The 13,948-nt window shown below is 45.7% G+C and overlaps 1 protein-coding gene across 10 annotated transcripts in view; it reads right to left on the bottom strand.

Annotated features, from left to right (window-relative positions):
* Nucleotides 1–13,948, bottom strand: part of MIB2 (MIB E3 ubiquitin protein ligase 2) — a 107,999-nt gene that overhangs the window by 73,930 nt on the left and 20,121 nt on the right. Inside the window, exon 1 of one of the 10 annotated variants that reach the window (XM_054009388.1) lies at nucleotides 12,590–12,793. The exons of 7 other annotated variants lie outside the window; for them this stretch is intronic. The gene's annotated coding sequence lies outside the window, so the exon portion shown is untranslated. Of the gene's footprint in view, nucleotides 1–11,023; nucleotides 11,043–11,889; nucleotides 11,911–12,589; nucleotides 12,794–13,948 lie in introns of those variants that run through there. 2 more of the 10 variants (XM_054009390.1, XM_054009391.1) reach the window with 2 other exon arrangements.

Below are 13,948 nucleotides of genomic sequence, written 5' to 3'. Positions count from 1 at the left end.
TTGCTATGAATCGGCACTTGAAACTAAGCCCCTTTTTAGTGGCAGGTGATTAGAGATACACTGCAGAATGATGGGGCCAAAATAAAAATGGCTTCAAGGATAGGAAATGTTTTTGCATTGCAATTTATGTGAACTAAAAATAGAGATTAAAATGGATTCTGTATTATTTCTGATATTAAAGAGGTATTCCCGTGATGAGTAACGTTACAATACTGCATATCACAAACATTCATCCATTCAACCATCTTGTTCCTTGTAATTTCTGCTAGTTAGTATTTATTGAGGGTGATACTTAGTCCAGACTAAACACAAGATAAAGTCTTCGGCACCAGTCTCAAGATGAACACACCCCCTTCTTCTGGTTTGTCTTCTCAAGATACTCTATCCACCCTCTGCTCTCATGCAATAGCCCCTCCTGGGTTCCTTGAAGTCTCTCTTCAGCAAGCTGAGACTCCCCAGGGCTTCCTACTGTAGTCCCCCCTCTTATCCAGCTGGCTTCTGTCCTATCTCCACCCCATGACATAGCCCCATGACCTGCCTTTATTCATTTTCTCCACCTTGGGAAACAAGCTAAGTGTGTCACAGCTGGGCTGGACCCATCTCCCCATGACAGCCCTCCATCTAGATGTCCAATCCTGCAAGGTGCGGAGCATCTTCCAGTGATTTCAGTGGGAAGTGAGGGCGCGTTACATCTTGTGAAATCGTGCCCCAAACCTGACATCCAAAGTGCAGCACCAGACTTTGAAGGCAACACACACTGCCACTGCTATAGCCACCCATCAGCGTTCAAGTTTATTTTTCATTTTTGTCCGACATGGTGGAAGTGAAAAGATGTGGTGGGAATAAAGAGTCATACACTAAGCCAGACAAACAAACCGAGGATCTTAACTGCATTTCAGGATTCAAGACAGCTTCTCTGCATACTGTTCTTGGGACACTAGATCAAAATGTTTCCTGCTCATTTCTTTCACAAATGTCTGAGGAAGGAGGTTCACGTGTCAAATACGAAAACAAACCACTTCTGAAGCTGCTAGGCTGAACCTAAAGGGCCACTGTTGATTATGCTCCGAGAAGAGGGAACCGCCATGACCCAGCAATACAGACTCATCCCTGAGCATCTGCACTCCCTGTCTAGCCCTCCCCACGGAGATTACCAACCTACCTGTTTATATAGCTCTGTCCTGGCCTCTCTGCACTGTCAACATCATCTCCAGTATTTTGTCAATAAAAGTCTGGTAAGGAAATATCCAGATCCTCCTGCTCACAGGGCTATTAAAGGTGGATGCGGCAACATCAGCATTCATTCACACACTCCAGCTGCCCGCTGGTTTCATACACTTGCATGGAGATGGTTTATTAGGGCTTTGCTGCTCTATAGCGCTTTCAAAGCCTGGATCTCGATGGGCTTTACAAACGTTAATGAATTAAGCCCCTGGGGAGCTAGCTTAATATTATCACCCCCTTCCCATACTACAGACAGATAACCAGAGGAGATAAATGACTTGTCCATAATTACACATAGAATCAGTTTGAGAACTGAGTGTGGACCTCTGCGGTAACTACTGGATCGCACTCCATCCCATGCAGGGATTTACTGCTGGATTTGTGAAACATTTCTTCGCTCTGTACTACCAGTCTGCTGGTTCTGTTCAGCCACTCAAGTTTATTCCATAACTGGGTAGGAAGCATAAACTCTGCTAACTCATTACGCATGAATACACCATCCCAGCATTAAATGACAAGCTATTTGTTATTTACAAGAGGGCCCAACTTGGCCCCACTGGCCAGGGCACATCTTAATTTCAGTTTAGAATTTAACCTTTGAGACAAGGAAGGGTTTTCTCCCCTTCCCTAAATACAGTATTGTGCAAACAGTACCTAGCGGGCCAGGAAGGCAATGCAAACACGTTTCCCGTACACACCACTGAGCCTTTTGCTCATACTTGCTTTGATCAGGGAGAAATCGGGAAGGTAGAGACCTTAGTTCTTCTTGCTTTCTCGTGTTTAAGAAGACATAAGAACATGTGTGCATGGCCAGGACAGGGAAGCTGTGTGTGCATGATTTTTGAGAGAGAGAGAGAGAGAGAGAACTTGAGATTTATGTTTTAATTTTTGCCAAACTCCCTTCTCAGGGACCAGTGTCGATGATTCAATGATTTCTCACACACACACACACACACAGGTCTATCCTGCACCAGCTTTGATTTCTCTGCCCAGCCACGGAACTGTGAAGGAACTCTGCTAAAGACACACCTGGACTCTCAAGCTTGCAATGCTATTTGCAAGACAATTAGCTGTGTCAACTGTGAAATCAAGCCAGCTTTTTAAATGCTGAAGAGAGGGGATTTGGTTTAAGAATTAAAATAGACAGGATACAAGTCTTATTCGAGCTCTACGCATGGACCAAGCACATAACCCATCAACTATCCCAGCATTAGTGTCCAAACTCACCCCTCACTGGGGTTTGAGACTTACCAGTAACTGAAAAAATAGGAACAGTCTAAGCGTCTTCCCTCAGATGGGCCTTTTCTAGGGTTTCCCTCCAAGACCTTCTCCGGTCCAGAGACATCCCACACCCTTTAGACACTGGTTGGAGCCAGTTAAACCCACAGACCTGCATAGCTCAGCAGTAATGACCTCAAATCGTAATGCAGGGTTTCAGCCCCTGAATGGAGGGTGACTCCGTATTAGAGGCATGCCTGACAACAAGAAGGGAGGGAGAAAACCATTTCATGGAGAGCCCTTATAGGTCATCTAGGCCAGTCCCTCCTCTTAAGAGCCATTTCTGGATTTGTTCCCTCTGGTATAGTTTACTAAGATCCCAAAAGCATGGTCCAGCTAGAAGTCTGGGCACGTCAGAGAGGATCAGCGCCTAGCAGCTAGATATAGTTATAGCATACATCCATCTTGCGGCTTAGAAGTTTATAGATGGAAGAGACTGCTAAATCATGGACTCTTACAGTTCCATTTGACAGAGTTTAAACATCTGGCTACCTAATCTAACCCACAGCTTAATCCAGACCTCTATTACTAGCCTTTAAAATGAAATTTGAACTGCAGGAGGTTTGGGGGCGGAGGGGAGGAATTTAGGGCTGTCGAGCGATTAATTGCAATTAATCATGCTGTTAAACAATAATAGAATACCATTTATTTAAATATTTTTTGATGTTTTCTAAATTTTCAAATATATTGATTTCAATTACAACACAGAATACAAGGTGTACAGTGCTCACTTTATATTTATATTTGATGAAAAATATTTTTCACTGTACAAAAGAAATAGTATTTGTCAAGTCACCTAATACAAGTACTGTAGTGCAATCTCCATCATGAAAGTTGAACTTACAAATTTAGAATTCTGTACAAAAAACCTGCATTCAAAAATAAAACAAATGTAAAACTTTAGAGCCTACAAATCCACTCAGTCCTACTTCTTGTTCAGCCAATCACACAGACAAACAAATTTGTTTACATTTACGGGAGATAATGCTGCCCACTTCTTAATTACGTCACCTGAAACTGAGAACAGGTGTTTGCATGGCACTGTTGTAGCTGGCATTGCAAGATATTTATGTGCCAGATGCGCTAAAGATTCATATGCCCCTTCATGCTTTGGTCATCGTTCCAGAGGACATGCTTCCATGCTGGCAACACTTGTTAAAAAAAAAGTGTGTTAATTAAATTTGTGACTGAACTCCTTGGAGGAGAATTGTATGTCGCCTGCTCTGTTTTACCCACATTCTGCCATACATATTTCATGTTATAGCAGTCTTGGATGATGACCCCACACATGTTGTTCATTTTAAGAACACTTTCACTGCAGATTTGACAAAATGCAAAGAAGGTACCAAAGTGAGATTTCTAAAGATAGCTACAGCACTCAGCCCAAGGTTTAAAAATCTTAAGTGCCATTCAAAATCTGAGAGGTACAAGGTGTGGAGCATGCTTTCAGAAGTCTTAAAAGAGCAACACTGATGCGGAAACTACAGAACCCGAACCACCAAAAAAGAAAATCAACCTTCTACTGGTGGCATCTGACTCAGATGATGAAAACGAACATGCGTTGGTCTGCCCTGCTTTGGATTATTATCGAGCAGAACCCATCATCAGCATGGACATCTGTCCTCTGCAATGGTGGTTGAAGCATCAAGGGACATATGAATCTTTAGCTCATTTGGCATGTAAATGTGCAACAGCGGCTACAACAGTGCCATGCGAACACCTGTTCTCACTTTCAGGTGACATTGTAAACAAGAAGCAGACAGCATTATCTCCTGCAAATGTAAACAAACTTGTTTGTCTGTGCAATTGGCTGAACAAGAAGTAGGACTGATTGTTTTATTTTTGAATGCAGGGTTTTTTGTGCATAATTCTAAATTTATACGTTCAACTTTCACTACAAAGATTGCACTACAGTACTTGTATTAGGTGAATTGACAAATACTATTTCTTTTGTTGATCATTTTTACAGTGCAAATATTTGTAATAAAAATAATATAAAGTGAGCGCTGTACACTTTGCATTCTATGCTGAAATTGAAATTGATATGTTTGAAAATGTAGAAAACATCCAAAAATATTTACTAAATTTCAGTTGGTATTCGATTGCGTAACAGTGTGATTAATCGTGATTACGTTTTTTGAGTTAATCACGTGAGTTAACTGCGATTAATCAACAGCCCTAAAAATAACTTATTCTCAGCGGCCTGGCTCTGGTGGGAGACAGACTTTTGGGAGGGGGCAGGAATAGCCACTTTCCCTTAAGAGGATGGACAAATGAGATGCACCATCCGCATTAGCAGTGGCCTCCCAAATCCAGTGCTGCAAGGGAGGGAGATGGAGACCACAAGAGGGAATTCAGGTGATGATTCCGTGGCTTTTCAGTTGTCTTTGACATCGGTGTGGCGGGGTTCCCAGGCATGCCAAAAATCTACATTGCTGTGCTGCTTGCTAATCACCACTGCAATTCCCCATGTTACCAAACACACAGTACCAGCAGAACAAACACCTTGGGGCTCTCCGGACTATTGACAGCTGCTGTAGGCGTCTATATGCTACAGTATGAGGAGTCCTCTCCCTCCACTCCGACTCTCATCCTTTAGGTCAAATCCTTTGCAAACCAAGAAAGAGCCTTCTGCTTTTTCCATCAAGTTACATAAATTGTCTGCACACTGTCCTAATTATAACTGCCCCAAACCGGACTATTTCAAAAACATGTTTAATGATCCAGTCACAGCTCTCTTTAAACATGCAGAGCTAATTCAGCTAACATCTGGCACAATCGTAAAAATAGAAGTGAGCTTTGAAAAATAAATTAATTAATTAAACGGGAACCATACAAACAAGCAGCTCAAACCACTGCAGCATCACTTCATGGTTTCAAACACACCACAGCCTTTCCATTGTGTTCTCATTTCAGCTATTCCATTCCACTTGATTTGTTTCTATAACCAATTTTCCCCCCCCATCCTCCTCCCATTTAGACTTAAACACGCTTCACAGCCACTTGGCAAGTCCTGTGGAATGATCGCCCCTCTTCTGGCCAATAGGATCTAAGGCCAGCAGGGACCACTACGGTCATTGAATCTGACCTTCTGCAAAAACACAGGCTGTAGAACTTCCCCGAAATAATTCCTGGAAGCAAAGGCCTCGATCCTGTGATGAGTGCCATACGGGTGCTCACAAGGAACTCACTGCAGGGTGGGGATATACAGCAGCAGGGAAGGGGACATAATCGTTTCACATGGAACCAACTGTCCATCACATTGCAATCGGTTTATCCACACTGCAAAAAAGACCCGAGGCAGCGAGCCTCAGAGCCTAGGTCAACTGACTTGGGCTCCTGGGGCTTACGCTATGGGGCTAAAAATACCTGTGTAGACATCCAAGCTCAGGCTAAAACCCAACAATGGGGGAGGTGCTCAGAGCCCAGGCTCCAGCCAATGCCCGAATGTCTATACTGCTATTTGTAGCCCAGGAGCCTGACCCCACAAGTCAGAGTCAGCGGACCTGGGGTTGGAGACTTGCTCTTGTGGGTTTTGTGTTTGCACTGTACACATACCCAACCTTTACAAGGCCCCACAAAATACCACTCCAGCCTCCCTCTCATCTCTTATGTCTCTCTCTCACACACACCCTCCTTCGTCACCCTGTTAGTCTCCTTCCCCCATTCCAATCTGTCTCTCCCCCCACTCCAGATGCTATCACCTACCCATAGAACATCTTCCAATCCATTTGCCATGCCCTCACCTTTCCTGCATTCAAGACCCTTGTACAGACTTCTGCCATGCCCAAACTAGATACACACGAGAAAGGCCTTGACCGATGATTATCTCCACACTAAGGAACTGGGGCCTTTGCGAGGACAATCTTTGCAGCCAGAGTCCCACACAATCCATCACAGCATGACACAGGCAGAAGAGGATGGGTTCCAATTACAGACTGCAGGCAGTGGAACTTTCATGCCCTATCAGTCATGACCCACTCCCACACTGATCCCCAGACAGGCGATTTAGGGGTGGTTTATTATTCCACTCCCTGCTACCCCCACAAAAGTATGACAAGTGCTTGTCTTATGAACCCAACAGGAGTGCAAACCCAAGAGGAAAGGAAATGCTGGTACTATGGCAGCCCCCGGCGCTCCAGAATGCCCTTTGTATTATTGGTCAAATGGATGGCGAGCTGGGAAAGAGACCATGAAAAACCCTTTTTATGCAGACAAAATTAAAGGAACAAAAAGGTCTCCATTTACAGATCCACTCCAATGCTTTGAAATCCTTCTCATTCAGAAAAACAATGGCTGGTAAATCTGCTACAGAGCCCTATAAGCACGGAGAAACATTTGAATAGTTAGGCCTTTAAACACAACATCATCAGCGTTGTCATTGGTTCCTGCATGTGCAATGTCATCAGAGTGTGCAGCTGGAAAAATTATATATATTTGTTTATTTTGCAAGGCTCCTCTCTCGTATTTAGATTAAATCTTAATTACAGCCCAGCTGTTGCATTTAAAGTGACAGCTGCCTTTACCAAGCAAATTGAAAGCCTCTTTTCTGCACAGAGACAGAGGCAATTCCAAATCCACCCTTAACAATAAATAAAGCAGGCCTGGATTTTTTTTGTGCGTTGTTGCTTCCATTCTGACAGACCCTGGCTATGAAATCGGCCTGGCGAATTGAACAGGTTAAGGTGTTTTTTATTCAATGCAATGACCCTCACACCCTGGGCTTTAAGACAGATGGGCAGGACATGCAAGCTAGCCAGAACATTTCCAATGCAGTTACAGCTGCATAAAAACCCCGACGTCTTCTCTGGGGTAAGATTTCAGAGGGGCAGACAGGAAATTAGGTGCATAACTCCCATTATCTCCTCTTGATGTCAAACCAGGGGATATTTGGAACTGCCGCCAAAGAGAGGTGATGGCAACGTTTTTTGTTTTTGTTTTTTGCGCTTGATTAAGTTGGAAGATGCAGCCACCTTGGCTTTTGTGCTTTAACCAACAGTTTTACAAAGCCCCTGTGTACATTTTTAAAGACTCTCCACACTAGTTGCAGGGGGAGGGGGAAGAATCATTTATGGTGGGGGTGGGGAATCGCTGATATTAGCAACAAAGCAAGCCAGCTATTGCGGTATTGGAGGGTGCCCATTAAGAGGACCCCTGCATTCCGAAGCCAGGTCACCTGGAGCTGCCCATTTCACTTATCTAGGGGAGTCAGTTTGGGACTGATGCTGGGGGAGACAGAATTTCAAATGTGCTTGGAAAGGAAAAGCTGATTATTGGCAGACAGCCACTCCTTACACTGGTATGTTTTATCATCATCTCCCTCTGGTACAGCTCAGGTGACGTTAGCAGGAGTGCCAGTGTGGGCCACCCTGCTGTCTAGGGTAGGCCCAGTGGATGGGCTAGGTGTCTGCTCCTGATAGGAGATAATACTGGAGTAGATGCGGCCCATTCATGACCTTTGAATCAGAAAGTCACAAACCTGTCCACATCCGTTTACCCAGGTTTGCTTACATAGGCACTAGGGTAGGTTGCCAAAGGCACAAGTGGCAATTAGGTTCTCCCAGGGGCTTTCAATGAGAGTTAAGACCTAATTGCTATTTGTGTTTTTGAAAAACTGCCCCAGCATCCTTTCAAGCTAGTGCACCCCTTGGCTCCCCCGATCCCACTGCAGCCGTCTTTAGCCCCTGAAGAAGAGTTCTGCGTAGCTCAAGAGCTTGTCTCACTCACCAACAGAAGTTGGTCCGATAAAAGAGATCATCTCAGCCACCTTGTCTCTGTAATATCCCGGGACCAGATACAGCTACAACACCACTGCACTCAGCCCCTAACACATGCTGTGCTGTACTGTACTGCTTACTTGTAGAAAGATGAAAATATTGACAAGAAACTATGAACACAACACCCCTTTGCAAATGCTGGCGTCAGGGCCAGTTCCGGCCAGGCCGGGCACCTCGCTACCAGGGGAAAACTGAAAGGCAAGTGTGATGCCTACGGTTCATGGAGCTGCTTGGTACCCTGTGTGGCACCGTGATGTTTAAAAATACCATCCAACAATGACAGTAGAACTAGCAAGGTCTAAGAATAAACTCCTCCCCTGGCCATGTACCACCTTCAATATCCACTGAGGAATATAATACAACATTTTGGGCAAATAAAAATGGTGAGATTTCTGTTAAGTCTTTGCAGGGTTAAAAAAGAACTTCTAATAACCTTGTCTCCTCTTATGCTGTTTTCCAGTTCTCTCTTTTTTGGGGAACAGGGGACAAAGGGAAATGAACATATGCAATCATATTTCCATCCAACAACAATTTATAATGCAGCACTCATACTTTTATTGTGGCACCCAATGGACTTGAGGCATAACTGGAACATCACATATATAAATGTAGGTGGACATTCCAAGGAAACTCAAATTTATTTTTAAGTATTTTTCAGTGGAAAAAAATGGTATTTCAAATGACTAGAACAGAGAAGTGTGGCCTGAAAACACAATTAGCGGCAAGAACTCCCACTGATTCACTGCATGATTTTGGCCAATTCACTCAACCCCTCTGCCTCAACTTGCCCCTCCATAAAATGGGGGTATTGAGTACTTCCTTCCTTACGAAGGGCAGAGAAAGGATCCCCTTTTGTAACACTGCTTTAGAGTGGCAATATTAATAGACCACCTGTTGGTCTCGGTTTCTTGGGCAGCAGGAGAAAACTCTATCCCCTTAGTATCCAAGCACTTTCCACCTAAAAATCAACAACAGCGATGACCCTGTTGGGCCTGACAGGATCTCTGGAACCTCGCGTAGTCAAAACTCTGATTCAGGCTGTGGGGTTAATTTTTTTTTTTTTTTTTTTTTTATAAATGCTAGAGAGGAAATGAATCAATTTGTGGTGGTAGGGGAATTAGTGTTGAGTGCGCCATTCTATGCCAGGACTAGAGTGAGCTATGCAGCCAGGGATCCAGAGAGTTTGGTCTTTAAAGGGAACGAATTACTGCTTTTAAAGTAACCACACCAGGATGCCTCTCAAACCTGCAAAAGGAAAAAGTTACTGTGATCTGAGGACACTCCTTTGCTACCTAAACAGCAGAGCCAGCTAGCCAGTGGCTACTCAAGCCACAGGTGGATTGACACACGCTGTGTGCTGTGAAAGGCGCATGGCAGGGTGGGCTGATAGCCGAGAACCAGCCTCAGTTCAGCAGGACCCGGGTTACGTCACTCGTCACCCTGAGCACAGCTGAAGCATCGTTTTCTCTAGGCATCCAGAGACCCCTTCCCAGCATTCCTCCTTGCATTATAGTTTCGTAACAGGCCTTACTTGCACTGTGGCCATTGGGACGCCCACACCTGCATAGGGGCACTTTGGGAAAGAGACTCAACCACCCCACTGCTCGGCTGGTCATTGCTGGTGTTCGACCAGACCTCGCTTTACGAGTCGGTACTGGCCATCGCACGGCAGAGCTGCCAGAGGTCGGTGTTGATACCAGAGGAACCTGACGTGATGCTGAGCTAGTACTCTTAACAAGCTACAAGGAATCCAAACAGCCGCTGTAATGGATACAGACCTGAAAGTCAACAACTATCAGACTGACTTACTGCCCCCTCGCGCCCCCCCGGTACCGAGCCTCAGTCTGGCCTTGCAGGTCTCCAGCCCCTGTGAATAAGGCTCATAAGAGGAGACAAAAGGGTCCAGCCCAACCCTCTCCACAGCTCTGCTCTGACAATCTGATGTTCCAATAGACCAGTCTGTACAAAAGTGATTTCCCCGGGCAGCTTCATATTCCATTTTACCTTTGTGACGCTAATGTAGGTATCTGTGCAGCAGCCACCTTCACGCAGTCCCTTGACTGCTGACCCAGAAGGCTGCCTTTTTGCCGTGCGCCTTCCACGCGCATGCAAGCGGGTACTGAGCATGTTGCCTTCACGCCTAATCCGCGGGAGAGCTGTACATGTTCAGCACAGCAAGACAAGGACCAGGATCAAAACCTTCTTTGTTTGCCACCCAGATGACTAGAGCAGTTACAACATACACGGTCTGACAGGATCCCGTCGGCTGCTGACTTGAGTTTTACTGGCGATGAAGCGGGAGCACTCCTCTACTAAAGCACTGCTCATTAAAACAAAGAGCCCCCCCTTCCCCTCCTCCCAAAGTTGTCTGAGTCGTATAGTTCTGGGGAGCAAGGGGCAGGGATGCCAGGATGGCCAAGGGAAAAATGCCACCTTCCATTGCCACAAGCCTGGGGTTTAAAATAACCTACCGAGAGACATGACAGGATCCATGAATCCTGACCTTAACGGGGCTTCACATAAATCAAGAGCATCCAGGTTATGCTCCAGAGCTTCAGACTACTGTGATGTAGAAGAGAAAGCGCTAGGTGTGACCTTTCCATCCCATTTTAGAGAGGGAAGAACATATTCCGGCTACAGGAATAGAGCAACGCTGCCCACTGACTCTGTGTGCACAACTCCTTGGTCAAGCTAGCCTTAGAACATCAGCCTGAAATGTTGCAACTACTCTGCTGTTTGCTCACCTCTGCAGCACCTTCTAACGTCTGGCCCACGTGATGCAGATGTTCCTATGGCACTGGAAACAAAGCCAGCTGTACGAAACAGGAAAGCGTAACCAATGGGCTATCTTGGTGGTGCTCAAGGTACTTCTGCGCTGTGGAGAGGGGCAAGGGGAGGTAGGGTGACCAGACAGCAAGTGTGAAAAATCCAGACGGGAGTAGAAGGGGTAATAGGAGCCTATATAAGAAAGACCCAAAAATCGGGCCTGTCCCTATAAAATCAGGACATCTGGTCACCCTACGGGGAGGAGCCAGGAAGGACCAACTGGGGCAGTTTTAACCTAGCAACCATCAGCTTTTTTAAAAGCAATGCTGTATTTTCCGGATGAGGTTGTCTCCTCAGACTAAGTTTACTTGCCCTTGGGGCATATTACCTGCCTTAAAGCAATGGGGTGGGGGCAAGACTCACACGGCCTGAAAATTGTCAATGGAGCTACGCTGGTGTGGATCAGATTGAGGCCCAAGTTACCTGAGCCACAAGTTTCAAGTGCCAACACTTCCCCATTCTAAAGTTATACAGTTAAAAATAAAACCTACCTGGAATCCAAGAGGAAGAATCTGCAGTAGCGTCCCTAGAAGTCAATGCAAAACTGAGGCAAGCATTCAATAAATAACCCTGCAAAGAAGCACGGCCACAACTTCTGTTTAAAATATGTGCCGCAGCAATTGCCAGACATGTGCACCTGACACACTGAGACGCATTCCTTACGAACAACACTGCAGCTGGAGGACAGGGGTGTGATAATCAGACCCTCCCAAGCTATTCAAACAGACAGTCTGTCTCGGCACAGAGAGCACTGAAAGCAACTCAATTTGGGAAAAGCCATTACCTGTTAGCGGAAAAGCAGGTGCATCTCCACGAACGTGCTAGGCATAAACAATTTCTCTGGAGCAGAGCATCCCAAAGGTCTGCAAGGAAAATCCAAAGGCTTCCTTGCCACCCAGTAACGTGCGTCCGAACAGGCAGCTGGGAGGTTAAGATTCATGCTACATCCTTCCACTCCCCTCCCCAAGATATATTCCCACCCCCTCCAAAGAATACAGCTGGCACATCTAAAAAGGCGGCTGTTAAAATAGATCTGGCTTCTCAAGAGCTGCCACAGGAGAAACTGACAGTATCTGGAGAGTCCAGGCTGAGGGGTAGGGGTGGGAAGGCATGAAAAGGGGTTTGAATTCCCAGAAAGATTCAACGTGAAGTCTCCATGTTTGGCTCAACAGGAAGAGGGTGAACTAAGCACAGAGGATCCCAGGTTCTTCTGTTTGCTGCTATTTTAGTGCACTGGAAGCCTGCAGCCTGCCTCCCGCTCTGTACCAGCAGAGTCAAGAAGCTGAATGGTGTGGAGGCGGGGAGGAAGGGGGAGAAAGGTTCCCACAGAGAGAAACAGCTGCTGCAGTTTTGTTTCAGTTCTCAGAATGGCATTGTTCTGGGCACACGTTGGTGCTGAACTGGAAACCAGCAGCACCCCCAGCCCCACACGTCAGTACAAAAAAGCCCCTTCCCTGTCTCCAAGAAAAGAAAAACTGACCCACTTTGTTAAACGAAACCAGGTGGCAAGCTTCCCCAAATGGTCCAGCTCCGCACAGAAAGGAATGCAGGAGACTTAACACCAGTCCAGGCTCCCCACGGCTGGAGCAGCAAACTCCTTTGGGGTTTCTCCTTACAAAAACATTTGCTGCCTGAGCTGCTTAGCCTGGAGATCGGGTGCGGTGGGAAGAAAAATCCGAGCTGTGATTGCAGAGAAATCCCTGCTCTTCATTCACCCACAACGAGGCTTAAAATATAGCACAAAGCCTCCCTCTTCCCTGGCTGTCATCTGGCACAGCCCCAGAGAGCTGTGACTTGCACTTAAAGGGACAGCTCTTACTAGCCCAGACTGAAGGCACATGTCATCCATCTGCTGTTATCTTCACTGGGTGCAGCACTCAGCCAGCCAAGTGCAAGGCATTAGATTAGGGACCAAATCCTGTTGGGTACGCTCACACAGGTATTATAGACATCACCCAACAGTGTGCTAGAAACTCCACTGGTGCATAACAACAGATAGGACTCTGAAGCCTTAGGTTCTACTCCTGCCACTGACTTGCTAGACATCCAGAACAAGTCACTTAACTCTTCTATGCCTCAGTTTCTCTGCATAAGGAGGTTAATGATCCTCCCCCACCTTTGTGAAGTGCTTCTAAGTCTATGGGTGACAAGTACTAAGTGTCAAATTTTATTCTAGGAACACAAAAGAAGATCCCTGCCACAAAGCGCTTACAATCTAAAGAGATGATGTAGAAACAAAAGGTTGGAGAACGGGATGCAGTAAGCAGCAGAGTGACAGAGCAGGGAAGTTTAACACACATCTTCCTAGCACTGGTTTTTGCTCAGAGGTTTGCTTGGGTTGTATTTTTTTAGGAAATTGCTAACAATTTTGTTCAAGTATCATTGCAGGGCCTAAGATTGAAATGGGATTAAAATGAGCAGGATTGGGCCCAAAGACTCCCACCACAGGGTGAATCCTGGCCCCATTGAAGTCAGTGAGAATTTAGACACTGTCTACATTGAAATCAGGATTTCACCCATGATCTATAAATGTCCTACCAGGGGAATTAAAATATCAAGGCTATAAGAGAGGGAAAACATTTGCAGGAAGAAATTTAATACTTGTAGTACAGTACTGCCTAGAAGCTCCAGCTTTTGTGCTATGCACTGTACAAACACCTGTCAAGGGAAGAGCTCAGAGACAGAGGGAGTACTGTTATCTCCACTTTACAGATGGGAAACTGAGGCAGTGAGATTAAGCAACGTGCCCAAGTCGCACAGGAAGTCTGTGGCAGAGAAAAACCCAGAACTCCTGAGTCCCAGTCCGGTGCCATAAGCACAAGCGCATCCTTCCTCTATTCAAT

This window comes from Malaclemys terrapin, chromosome 19 (assembly GCF_027887155.1).
Source record: "Malaclemys terrapin pileata isolate rMalTer1 chromosome 19, rMalTer1.hap1, whole genome shotgun sequence".
Lineage (NCBI taxonomy): Eukaryota > Metazoa > Chordata > Testudines > Emydidae > Malaclemys > Malaclemys terrapin.
This window is presented reverse-complemented; position numbering and strand designations above follow the sequence as displayed.